This window comes from Camelus bactrianus, chromosome 4 (genome assembly GCF_048773025.1).
Source record: "Camelus bactrianus isolate YW-2024 breed Bactrian camel chromosome 4, ASM4877302v1, whole genome shotgun sequence".
Classification (NCBI taxonomy): Eukaryota; Metazoa; Chordata; class Mammalia; order Artiodactyla; family Camelidae; genus Camelus; species Camelus bactrianus.
The window spans coordinates 34585914-34599909 of NC_133542.1; the positions used below are offsets into that span (position 1 = coordinate 34585914).

The following is a 13996-nucleotide window of genomic DNA, read 5'->3' on the forward strand; positions in this document are numbered from 1 at the left end:
TCAGCTGAGTCGGGCATACTGGAGATGGGCAGAAGGCGTGCTAGTGCAGGGTTGGGTCCAGGCCTGACCAGGGCTTTCTGGAGGAGAGGGTAGGAGCCGCAGGATGTACCTTCCAGGCTGTGGCTTCCTGGGCTTCTGTGGACCTGGACAGGTAACCAGGGGAGGGAGAGCCCCTTCTCAGCCAGACTCGAGCTCTCACCTGAAGATGAAGAAGGCAGTCTGACTGCACCGTGTAGTATGTAAACTGGGGAATCCTCACTGAGAAACACAGCCCTGCTGTTTCTGGGTATTTTCTTTCTACATGTTAGGACACGTGTGATAACACACAACGGTGGGTCCCTGGAACTGTTGGTCTCTTCGGTACAGGATTTACTGCCCAGTTCCTATTCTTGAGCTTTTATTGAATGCTTCGAGTGTGCCAAGCTAGCCTAAATGTTTTAATGCGTTATTTTACTTAATTATCTTAGCAACCATTTGAAGTCAGTACCATTCATACTTCCATTTTAATTGGTAAATAATTCAGTTCTTAAAAAGGTTGAGAAACCTACCCAGCTTTACCTAGCAAGTCAGCGGCAGAGCCCACACGTTTTTGCGTACAAAGCATGTGCTCTTAACAGTTGAAATTTAAACATTCACTGTAAGGATTTTTTTTTTTAAACTATCTTTTCAGAAGTCATGGGAAGACCAGTGGGAACAAAACAAACAGAAAAATGTCCAGCTGAGCTGTTCGGATTATCTGGGTGCATATGAGTGATTCATGTTTTTCTTTTTAAAAAAGGGGAAAACAAAACACACACACACACACACACACACACACACACACACACATCTTAGTAGAAACCTTTTCCTGTACTTCTCTAGCCCTGCAGGATGTGGGTGAAAAGTGACTCTCAATTCCCCAGAGTTTAGTACGGTTTTAGATTTGCTTTCTCTTCCTGTGCGTGTGCACTTTTCTTTCCTCTTTAATACGGAAAGCCTCTTTTCAGCTGTCTTCTAAAACCACAGGCTTCTCTCCCAGAAAAAAAGGAAAAGTCAAATGTAAAAAGCCATTTTACAGGATTTGTCTGTTTATTAGTTTTCTGAGCCCACTACTGATAGAACGAGTTCAAACATGATTCTTCATCAAGCATCAGACCCTGGAGACTTGCCTTTTTATTTTTTATTTTTTGGTGATTTGTTATTCTAAGGAGCATAAAGATCAGTGTAAACACATCCTAAGGCTAACTCCCTCTCTTTCATTGCATTTGAACTTGTGCAAGACAGAGATCATGAAGCTTCCTTAAATTGCACGCATTTGTCTTCAAAAAAGTTTTTTTTGGAGTGGTAGTGGAGCGTGTACGTGCCAAGCTGTGGGGGAACCTGGGTCCCTTCTGTGATTTGCTTTGACCCTGACCAAGGTCTCTGTGATCTGGAGTCAGCAGCTGATTCTCAGAGCAGAGCTGCCTCGAGGAAAGTACATTTCTAGGATGGGAGATTTTAAGATTTAGTAGTCATGGACCTCTTTGCAAAACTGATGAAAGCTGAGAACTGTCTCCCCCAAAAAATGCCTGTCCACATGCCAGTTCATGAATCCCTTAGGGCCCATCATCCCCCCACTGACCCTACCCCAGGCTGAGGACCCCCCATCCTAGAATTAGGCAAACTCATCTCTCTCTCTCTCTTCAGGTCATCCTCTGAAGGGCCCACGCTCTGGATGGCTGGAATAGAATGTATAGTTGGCACTGCTGACAGTATCTCTTGCCCTGACATCTCCCTCACTTTGCAGCACTGAGCTTTAGCGCCGGATGAGGCGCTGTGGCGATCCGGGGAGGATGTGAGGTCACCCTTGTGCTGGTACCAGCACTGAACAAATGGGAATCTCTGCTGTTAACATTCCTCTAAGTGAGGCAGTACTGCTAAGGCTCTAGAAACAAATCAGGCAGGAGACCGCATTACTGTGTCAGCAGCCCAGCCAGAGAAAGGTGAACTAGACCCATATCAGGATACATCCTCTCTCTCATTTATCAGATATGTATTGCAGGCCTGCAGTGTATCAGCAAAAATCAAATGGAGGTGAATGGCCTCCATTTTTAATCAGTCACCATTCAGCATATTAAGTGCCATGGTAATATTCTAAGGCATCATGGAGAGTGGGATAGGTAACAGCATAGCTTGATTTTAAGGAAGGAGAAGAGTTCTCCAGGTGGGCAAAGAAGTAGAGCATACTTCAGGGAAGAGAGAATAACATAAGCTAAGCATGAAATGGCATGTCGTGTTCCGAGAACTAGAGTTGTTTGGTGTTGTGATAGTTAATAGTTACGGGGCATGTGAGATGAGGTAGGAGAAAAACTCAGTCAGGCACCAAAAAATGTCAAAGACCCTTTCTTGTGATACCAGGTCCTCTTAAGGGCTTAAAAGTGGCAAATCCAAGAATCCCAACCTTTGGACCCCAGCTTCTCTTGTTCCCAGATACAGACGATAAGCCTCCTAGCCTCTTGCTGACTTCCTCCTGCTTCCTGCCCCCACCACTTTCACATTTTGGCTTGAGATCTCAGACCAGAGGGCTCTATTTCCCTTGTATGACCGCTGGCCAGAAGACATCTGCATGACTCACTGACCTAGCTTGACCTGTGTACATCTTACCCTGCTCCCCACAGACTACTTCCCTCCTCTCCAGGTGCTCAGCCACTGCCTTTATTGAGACCCTGAAGCTTCATCACCTGGAGTTTTGCAGTAGCCTCTTTACTGGTTTTCACCATCATTGCCTTCCAGCATATTCCCCATGCTGCTGCCATAGTGATCCTCAGATCAGAAGACCACCAGCTCCTTAAGATCCTCTAGCTGAGGTCCCCACTGCCTTTGGGGCAAAGCCCATGCATACTTCCTAGCTTGGAGCATTGAGATCCTTCCTGATCTGGTCCCTGATGTTCCTTTAGCATTTTTTTTTTTCAGCCTTCTCTCTCCCTTCTCCCCAGAGCATCCCCACCCCAGTCATTCTGATTTCCTGGACACATTCTCTAAAGGTTTTAGTCTTTTTGTGCATCTCTCACTTAGCTGGACCATTCTTCCCCTGTCTCCTTCACCTGGCCCGTACCTACTCATCTTAGGACTATGTAGGCATCACTGCCCACAAGACCACCATGCTGTGGTTCCCCAAGCCTCCAGGGTTAACCTCTTTTGTGAGATTGAGCACACTATTTTATTTATTCACATGTAGATCCTGAGCCTGAGAATCAAACCTTAATCTGTCTTTATCTTCAGTGCCTGGTGCTTAGTTTGAACTTAGTAACTGTTCATTGAAATACGTATTTAAACAAAGGAATAAACTGTCTGATGGTAGAGGCAGACAGGTTTGGGTATACTTCCAAAAAAATCTAATCTCTGGTGACTTTTGGGTATCTAATTGTTTTTTAAGTTCTGCCTATTTTGGAAGAAGTATCCAGTTTCACTGCAACGCCTGCCAGAGATGGCACTGAGAATTTAATAAAGCAGATGATCTCCGTTTTGAATCACTTGGGAGTTTTTTAAAAACTGCACTGATTGTCCCTGTGATAAAAATCATTTGTGTAACAGAAGTATTTTTATCTTTTAATTATTTTCCCATAGAAACAATACTGTAAATAGTCATTAGACTTTATTTTATTCAGTGCTGAACCCTGTCTGCTTTAGGTGGGTGTACTGTCTCCCTAGCTAGACTGTAAATATCTCAAAGGCCAAAGCTCATTCCTTATACTTCTCTGCAGCTGCGTACCTGGCTTACTGTGTGCACTCAATGCATAGTACAAGATTATGAAATTAAAATTGAATTGAAATATATGAATTTCAATTAATTTTGGAAGGATAATTAGGGACTATTTTGTATTCATTTTTAATTTGCTATAACTATTTCTTCTCTGACAAGTTATTCATGAAAAATCTGAAAATTAGTCTCATATCATTTAATTAATTTGATCAATTATTATATCCTCTATTTATTGATAACTCTGGGGAAATGACACAGATACAAAGTATATTAGTGAGAACTTGTGTGTGCAATTCAAACAGTTACTCCTTCAAGTGGGAGTCAGATCAGTCTTGATAATTAATGACACAAATGACTTATTTTACATTTATTATTGTTTTTTGTAGAACAGCAAAGTTACTAATTTTTATGTAGAGTGGAACCAAGTTTCTTTTTTCACACAAACATCTGTCACCATAAGTATTAATATTAATGAAATATTAATGAAACGAGTCTTAAGAATACTGAGACTTTTTGATGTACAAACTGGGATTTCTCTCTTACAGTGTATGACAGGCTCTAAACTTGAGCAGATTCTTCTTTAGCTGTGGGTGTGTTTGTATGGGTTACAATGTGGATTATTTTCTATAATAATTTAGCATTATGGCTAGTGCTTACCCCACAGCTGTCATTTTGTTTAGCATTAATTTTTTTGGCATTTAGTTTAGACACAATCTTTTCTTTTTTATACATACTGATTGTCTTCCATCATCTTTAAGGGAGGAAAAAATGCTATAGACCTAATAGAAAAAAGATGTACAGTACTTGTATTTAAGCTGTTTCCTTTCTCAGTAAGGAATTGGATTTTGTTTTTAGACTTTGGCTAACACGTGAGATAGGGACGGAGATACCATTGACTCCACATGTCTTTTCCAGACCTTGGAAGATTACTTACCAAAAAAAGATAAACATAAATGCACTGTTTTTAAAATTATGTTTTACAGTCTAATCCCATAATATATTTTATTTACTCCATTGTTTTTGAATTACCTTATGAGTTTTGCTCTCTCTTAATAGTTATTTTGATAACATTTTAATATCAGCATAAAGCAAAGTTAAAGTTGGTGAACAAATAAATAAGATCAACTTACGGAGTTAGATTGTTTGAGCTGAAAAGAATCATAAAGCTCCTGAGAAACAGTGCTCTGGTCTGAGAGACATAGATGTCAATGCCTAGCCACGGCAGGTTTCCTTGTGAGAATAGAAATAAAGGCGTTGTCATGTATGCGAGGAATTTTTAAAAGTTTCCTACCTGTGAATCTTTAATACAAAATTTATTTTAAAATAATTGTAGGTTTACATGCTTGTCGTTGGAAGGAAAAATACAGAGAGATCTCACATATTCTTCACCTAGTTTTCCCAGTGATAGCATCAGACATAACCCTGGTACAATATTGCAACTAGGAAATTGACATTGGTACAGTCCCGTGATACTTTTCAGATTTCATCAGTTTTACATGCACTCATTTGTGTGTGTGCGTGGGTATGTATGTATATAGTTGTATGCAATTTAATGCATATGTAGGTTTATGTAACCACCACAGTCAAGTATAAAATAGGGCCTTCACAAAGGTCCCTCCCGCTCCCCTTCCGTATGTGGACACAGCCACCTCCCTGCCTTCCCACCCCTCCCCAGTCCCCTGCAGCCACCAGTCTGTTTTCCATCTCTGTACTTTTGCTATTTCAAGAACACATGGAATCACATGGTGTGTAACCTCGGAGGTTGGCTTTTTTTTCACTCAGCGTTGTACCCTCATGATCCATCCAAGTTATTCTCTGTGTCAGTAGTTTGCCCCTTCTTACTGCTGAGTTCTGTTTCCAGGTCTGGATGTACCGCAGTGCTGTCATTCACCCGCTGAACAACATGTGGGTTTTCTCTAGTGTTGGGCTGTGACAAATAAAGCTGCTGTGAATACTGCACACAGGGTTTTGCATAACCATGTTTTCACTTCTCTGGTATGAACACTCCAGTGCAGCCTCTGTGTTGTGTGCTAAGCACATGTGTAGCTTAGGAAGAAACCGCTGTACTCTTTTCCAGAGTGGCTGTACTGTTTCACATCCCCACCAGCAGTGTGTGAGTGATCTCGTTTCTTTTCATCCTCACCAGCATTTGCTGTTGTCACTACATTTACTTTTAGCCATTCTGATAGGTGTGTGTTTAAGTCTCTTGTTAAAAAATTATTTGAGTATATACTCGGGCAAAGCAAAAGATAAATCCAATAAAGAACTAGTTTGGGCGTATAGGAAAGTGTGTATAGAAAATGAAACAGAAGAACTTACAGGTAAGTCTAATGGCTGATCCTGCATCTGTGGGACTTCATGCAGTTGCCAAAGATTCCTAAGACCTGAGTACAGGACTTCAGCACTCATAGTAAGCATTTCTGTGAGACTTTAAGTGCTCGTAGCACTGCATCTAACTCTGTTCTTTAGACACTGGTATCTCTACACTGTATTGTTAATTATGTGGGTAACCATTTTATGTTTACCTACTAAAATCTGCTCTCTAGGAGAACGGAAACTGTAAGATTTCATTTTCCTTCCCTTGCAGTCACTTAACAGACTAGCAGTTGTCTCAGTGTTAATCTTTTGATGAAGCCTAAGAGATAACAACAGCATTTTTGAAGTGATAAATCTTACCTAATCAATAAACATAATAAGAACAAGCTTTGATAATAGTCTGCCCATGAAATAGAGCCAGAGTAAGTCATCATATCAACGTTGTTAATTGGTGGATAATTGTTAGAAGTACATTTGTATTGCTTATTTGGCCACCGTCTGTAATGACCAGTAAATTAGTCAATTGCAACTGTGTTGACCTCTCAGTCTACTCAGGTATTTATTTAGGTGGTGACCAGTGTCCCCATTTAAGACTCCGTGTACAACACAGCTTTCACCAGCTCTGGAAAGGGGCTGACGTTTGTCCAGCTTTGGCAGTTGGTGCTGTTCAGCTCCAAGGCATGTGGGTGATGCCAGCAGTAACTAAAGAGACAAGATGATCCACACAAGAGGGTTTTAGGGCAGCTGTAAAAATCAAACTATTCTTGCTGTGTTGTTCATGCCTGACTTTCTACCCAGTAAGGGATACCTCAGTTTGAGCCAGACAGGTAATTCTCAGTATTTCGAAACATAGCTATTCCTGTTTGGGGTGAACGGAGGATTCTATCTTAGATACAACAGATAGATACCAAAGTCGCTTAACATTTAAAACACATTCTACATGAAAAGCATACACACAATGTAGTACTTAGTACGTGATTTTGTGGGCAGTAAGGACACCATTTGCGAGGTTCATTTCTTCCATAGGTTGGTTCCATTAACATTTATTGTGGACTTGCTCTGAGCCAGGCAGTGCTGGACATTGCACATAGATTGTCTCATTAATCCTCACAGCAGCCCTGTGGAGTGAGTGCTGTGATTCCATTTTGACAGATGAGGTGGAGACTCAGCAGAGGTTAAGCTTCCTTTGGTCCACAGAGCTGACAGTACTAGACCCAGGATTACACCCAGGTCTCTCTGACTCCAAAACCCAGGTTCTCTCATCTACACGCTCTCCTTAAGGGGCTTGTAAGTGTTATGGAAGAAAGTCTGCGGAAACAAAAAGTGTTAAGTTATAACATAGATGGATGCTTCAGGATGGGCTGAAGTGCCTGCTGGCCAGGTTTTCGAGCTCTGACACAGAGCTGGTGGAAAAGATGCTGTAGGGGTTAGGAAAGGGCTCCATCAAAGCCAAGAACTTGGTTTGGAGAAGGCATTGAGTAAATGAAATCTCACAACCTACTTCAGGGAACGAGGAAGAGAGGAAAATAGTGCCAAGTGACTGAGGAACACAAAGTAAAATTAGTAATTCAGACATTTAATTTTGAAAGTTTAATGAAAAGCATAATCAAGCCTGTTGACATTTGCCAACTGTTACCAACATGTGTGCGCATGAAATCCTATTAACTTAAAGCAAAACTTCTTTCTGCGAAATGCTCTGGTGACAGTGGAGTTGATTGTTTTTCAGATTTTGGGGAGAGGGGGATCAGGGACTGGATGTGTACCGTTGAGTCCTGTGTGAGCAGCTCTTGAGAATTCTCATTGACTACAGAAATTGAAGGATTATCAAGCCTTCAAAAACTGACAAGTTGTGTTTTTTTAACCCTCACTTCAAACCAAATGGATTTTATGAATATTATAAAAATTTCTACAGGAAAGAATGGAAATGAGAACCTGAAAATATCTTCCTTGACCCTAAAAAGTAAACTCCTTTTTCTTTTTCTTCCTAAAATAAAGATTACCTAAAGATTAGAGAACTCACGTATTTCCTGAGGTTGTGGTTACATGTCTAGCTAGCTTTAATTTGAAGTAACTTGTCACATATAAATATATAATAACCTCACTGAATAGAAGCTACGGCTTTGGCCTTATGAAATAGAAATAGTATGTGAGGGTTTTCTGCTTTTGTGTGAAAAGAACCTACCTGTCTTTGACATTGTGGCTGACCCGAGGTCTAGAGGTGAGGTCAGTGTGGTTCCCAAATGGAAGGACTGACGGTAGCTGAGGGGAGGGAGCAAAGGGAAGGAAGTGTCCCCACGGCCAGATCGTCCTCCCCAGGGGAAGTCCTGGGAAAGCAGAGCAGAGCGGAGAGCTCCAGCAGGAAAGGGAAGTAGCCGCAGGGAGACATGACAGCGGACCCCTGGCTTTGAAGACGTATCTGGAAGGCTCTGAGTTTGGCCAGGGTGCATCGGTTATGGATGGCAGTGTCTGTCACACAGATGACCATGTGAAGTAGAGCAGGGTTGTAAATGCCCAGGCCGAGGGAGACAGGAATCGCGGACCCTGGCAACTTACAAAATGGAGTTGAGACTCCATAGCTTAGGAGAAAATTCTGAAATCAGGTGAGAGACTAAGCCATAGAGACTTAAGAAGCATGTGAGAGTTCCCAGGGTCTGGAAAAATGTTACACAGTTTAGAAAATGGTTCAGAAATACGCCTTGTGGAAACACTTTTAAAGGGGGAAATCAGTTTGATTTTTGTAGGGCTTTATTTTAGTCATTCAGCACTCAGTGCGTGTTTACTAAGTACCAGGTTCTGTAGAAACAGGGCCGCATGACTGCCTGGTGAAAGGCAACGTACTTTTTGGGCCACACTCTGGTTCTAGTTCTTTCCAAAAAGATCAGCACATACTGGCTTCTGAGAGGCTTTGGCTGACATCCATGGCTCCTCATCAGCCAGACTTTTTGTTTGCCTCCCCTCTCCTGCAAGTCAGTGTCCCTTTGATGTCACCAGTGTTCTTCCTTCAAAGAATTTTTATTTTTACTTTTTTTTTTTTAATGGTGGTACTGGGTATTGAACCCAGGACCTCATGCATGCTAAGCATATGCTCTACCACTGAACTATCCCTTCCCCCCTCAAAGACATTTTTAAATTTAGTATTTTGATCCAACAAGTATAACTTTCTCTCCTCACTTTTGTTCTTCAAAATTCTGCACTTCTATATGATGAGGTAGAAAATTTGCATGGAAGAACTTCTGCCACCCCCCATGAGAGTGAAATGGCCAAGGACAAACTGTTATTAATGAATTTATGTATTAAACTTCAACTTTTTATTTTTAAAAAAGGGATGTATCTGTGCACTTCTCCACATGTATACTTGGAAAAAGTATTTTAAAAAGGATACATAGACCACTAGATATGTCAGCTGTCCACAGCTATTGGGATGCCAGGAAATTAAAACCTAATGTTTATTTAAAATATCCTCATCCAGCCTGAAAGTGAGCCTGGCTGAGTCCCCATCTCCTTGACTTCCTCTCTTCACATCGCCACACAAAGACCTCGTTTGTAAACTTTGCCCGTATTTGGCCAACTCCAGCTGTTCCAAAGGCCAGCCATTCTAGATGCCAGTTCAGTGTCTGCTGTGCTTTCACAAACACGTGGTAATCTGGCTTCAGATGGTGATGGGCGTTCTCTGAAAGTGGAGATTCGTCATCCTCTGATATTCTCTTTATGAAAGAGCTGTACCACTTTTTTCTAGATTATTAGCAATTTCAGAAACTACATCTGAAACCTGATGCTCCGGGAGCAGAGAGAACTGTCACTCCGAGCTGCAAATTTATTTTCTCTACCCTGAGATATATAGGGAAAACAGAGTCTCTTAATTCCCCATGACTACTCTTGCTCAGTAATCCACATCCCCAGGCTTGAACTTATCAATTAATAATATTTCAGTCTCTTCGGGTATAAGCATTCACCTCTCAATTTAAATATTCCTCTTATTCAAAGTTGAACTTTCTCTCAGGACTGGTGTAAATTGACCCTCTTTTCCACTCCTATACTTTAATTTTGACCATGTAGGTACATATGTAATTGTTTCTTAAATAAATTAAAATACCTTTAAGTCCCCAAAGAATTCATTTCTAGTGATACCTCCCACAACTTGGGTTTTCTGTCACTTATTAAAAACATACTCCACGGGTAGGTACTTAACTGTTCTTCGTAAATTGTTTCAGTACAAATGGTGACCTTCCCAGACCTAAGATTCTTCCTGCCCTGTGGAACCTTTTATGATCTCAGAACATGGTTTGGCTTGATTTCTCTGGCTTCAGAGCACCACAGGAATCTCATTTGACAAATTCTACCTTACCTTCCTACCCAATTAGTTACATGGTATTCAGCAAATAGTTTTGAATTCTTACTTTGCAAAAGGTTCTGTGCTAAGTCTGTGGGAGGTATAAGAAGGAGGAGGATATGGCCCTTGCCTCAAAGAAGCCTAGAGTTTAAACCTTAAGGCCAAAATTTTGAGGTCTTATTTATTGTGAACAGATTCTCTGATTCTTCTTCCCTCTCTTTGTTCGTTAAAGTGAAGAGGGGAGGGCAAGTGAAGGGGGAGGGAGGAGGAATTCCTGGGTAAAGACCCAGCGAGGGAGTTCACCATGAGGGTTGGACTGTAGTAGACAGTGATGAGGATTCAGGAATTTCACCTCATACACTGAAGTGGATGTGGAAACATGGCCTCTGAGTCTCACTGTACAGCTCGTTAGCCCCCAGGCTTTCAGCTGTCCAACCAGTTAAGCCACAGTGAGGCAAATCACTTGTGGGCTGCCCACTAGAAGATATATGGGGTGTACTTGACAATTTTAATACATTACTTTTGAGTGTTTTTACAAAATAATTTATTAAGACATTAATGTGTACAAACAGTGTCTATAAAGAAAAAGATCCAAAGCTCATCTAACATAGAAGCTGATAAATATATACTATTCACTTATATGTATATTTATATATCCATAGATGGATAGATAGAGCTTTTAAAATACTAGATGACTGTCTGTACTGTCTGTCAGGTATACTTCTGTTACTTTTAAACTTTTTAAGTGAGCAAAAAAAAAGCCTTGGTACAGGTTAATCAAGCACAGCCTGGAATTCTAAATCACTGCTTTAGACACGGGGGGAAGGACATCATTGCCATGACTAGGCTAAGGGTTGAGTATTTATCTCAGTCTTCTTTACAAGCCAAGATTGTATGGCTTGTCACAGCCTGTTTTTTCTCTTTATTATATTAGCAAAGAACACTCTGAGCCTTGTTGAGGAAATTAAATTGAATTTAAAAGGCAGCATTCAGCTTTAACTGGACTTGCACATGCAGGTAATTCTGGAGCTGTTCTCCAGGGAGCCGACTTTGGGAGGAATGGCAGACCCTTGGATTCATTTCATCCTAAGCCAATGGGTTCAGAAATGTCTGTTTGCCTCAAATCTTCAGGATGCTGTTTTGAATTGTCTTGTGTCATTGAATTAACACAAATATTTTTGCCCATCATTTACTCTTTATTCAGTGACTAGACTAGACTAGTTGGAAGAATTACTCAAGGCCCTTAATACGCCTTCCTATCAGCTCTACATTTTATTAATGTGGTTATTAGATCTGCCAACAAAGAATGATCAGGTGAGATGAGTATAGAGCATAGCAGCTTTCCTGCTTTAACCGTTTTAGTTTAATTTTTATTTGTATCTGTGCCATTTCTAGCCTGTCATCAGTGGAGATAGTCCTAAGTTAACTCTAAACAGGTGTATAAATGCTTTTTCATCTAAGCATTTCAAAGCAATATATCAAACTTTATTTTCTGAAAAATTCAAACATATACAGAAGTGGACAGAATATTATAATGAACCCCCACATACTCTGCACTCAGCTTCAGCAGTTTTCAGCTCGTTGCCAGTAGTGTTTCACCCCACTGCCCGCCTCTTCATAGAATTTGAAGCACATCCTAAGATCACGTCATTTTGCTCAAACGTGTTAGAATCCCTAAAACTGAAGGACTCCTTTTTTAAAAAAATAACTAGAATCTCTTAATCATATTTTTACAGAATTCGTAATTCTTACTAGTCAGTGTTCAGATTTCTAGTTGTTTCAGAAAAAAAAGAACCTTTTTTATAATTTGGATAAGAATTTAAATAAGGTCTCTTTGTTAACTGAGCCCCCTCCCCTTGGTCATTTATTTTTTCATTGTGGATATTTGTTGATGGAATTGATTTGTTTGTTCCATTGTCCAGATTTGGCTGATTACATCCCCATAATATCCTTTAATATGAGCCTCTCTCCCCTATTTTTCCTGTAGATTGATTGTTGGATCTAGAGGTTTGGTCAAATTTAGCTTTGATTTTATTTTTGGTTTTCTCTCCTCCCATCCTCAGGCACACAGTGTCAGAATGCCTTTCTTTCTGTGATATTAGCAGTGTCAAGGACCACTGACTAGATCCGTTAATTCATTACAGGTTGTAAAATGGTGATGTTCTTGGTTTATCACACATTAACTAGAATGCTCAAAGGATTTCCAAACAAGAAGGTGCCTAGCACATAATAGTTGCTCAATAAAATAATGAATAGAGTAATTTCCGTAAGAACCCCTGTGACATGGGAAATTATTAGAAACCTTGCTTGCTTAAGATCTGATCAAAGAGCATCTCTTTCCTCCTAGAATCACCATTTGTCTCCATTTTGCATAAGATATCAACAGATTACTTGAATTGCCGCTCTTAATATCCTCTAATACTGGGTGCCAGTTTTTAAGTGAGGCTGTTTTCAACAGTTGTTTGGACCCATCTGATGATTATTCTCTCTCAGTCTTACGCCAGCTTAACTTTGCATTCCTTACAGATTTGAAAAGCAGAAAAACGGAGGGTAGGAAAGCTAAGGAAGCCCCGAGGTGTGTTTCATAACAAAGCCTCCATCTTAAACTCAGCACCAGGCACTCTTGGATGGTTAAAGGGTCTTTGAAGTTGACCCAGCCTGTAACATGCTCTTTTCATAAAGACCTCCTAAAAAGAAATGTGATCTTCTTACCAGATTCCACGCTCAGCCTAGTTTATAGCGAACAAGCTTGTCTTTCATCTGCCATTTAGTTGTGTGCCCGAAAGAGTCTCTAAGTAACAGCTTGATTTTTGTCCTAGACACATGCATATAAATACCTCTCGTGTGGGAAGGCTTGAAAATACCGTAGACTATTATCTTTATTTTTTCTGACAACCTAGAGCTTATAAGCACAATAAATGCTTTTAGTGCTAAACATTTTTCACAAGCATTATAATCATGAAGCACAATATCTAAATTCTTATATTTGAGATACAGGACGTCATGCTATACATTCTTTGCTGCTGAATGTTTTGGTTTTCACTTGCTTATCCGTATGGAAAGCAGTATAACAAATGCATGTTTCTGCTGTGGTTAGAGTGCGCAGCAGAGAGCGCTAGGTAAAACAAGCCTTTGGTGAGCAGAGTTGTCTTCTGTACAATAGGAAAAACAGAGATCAACCTAGGGTCAAATTTTATTCCATAGAAGGGCACTGATCATGTGCTCGGGTTTTCAGAGGGGAGATCGGTTCTTAATATTTGTGGGTATCATGAGTATAGTCTTCTTGGAGGGGAGAGTTGAGCTAGGCCTTGAAAAGCCAGTAGGATTTGAAGTAAGGACCTTCCATGAAACAGCGTGAGTTGTTTGTCTTGTGTCTTCAGGGTACATTTAGGGGTAGATAAGGGATTTCAGTTTGACTAGCTTAAGAGGTGTCTCTAGACTATTAAATAACAGAGAGTTGTTGGCTGGGGCCATAGTCACAATGACCTGCAGAGTCACCTGAGCAGTGATGAGAGACTGCAGCCTTTGAGGAGGAGTATGATGTGACCTGGTCAAGCGAGGGTGTCGGAAATGGATCAGAAAGGGAAAAAAAAAGTGTAGTTGAACTCAAAGCATTGGCAAGGAGGATC

The 13996-nt window shown here is 40.7% G+C and overlaps 1 protein-coding gene across 5 annotated transcripts in view; it reads left to right on the forward strand.

Annotated features, from left to right (window-relative positions):
• The window catches only part of PIP5K1B (phosphatidylinositol-4-phosphate 5-kinase type 1 beta), a 363978-nt gene that overhangs the window by 261736 nt on the left and 88246 nt on the right, over positions 1-13996 (forward strand). The gene's annotated exons all lie outside the window — the stretch shown is intronic.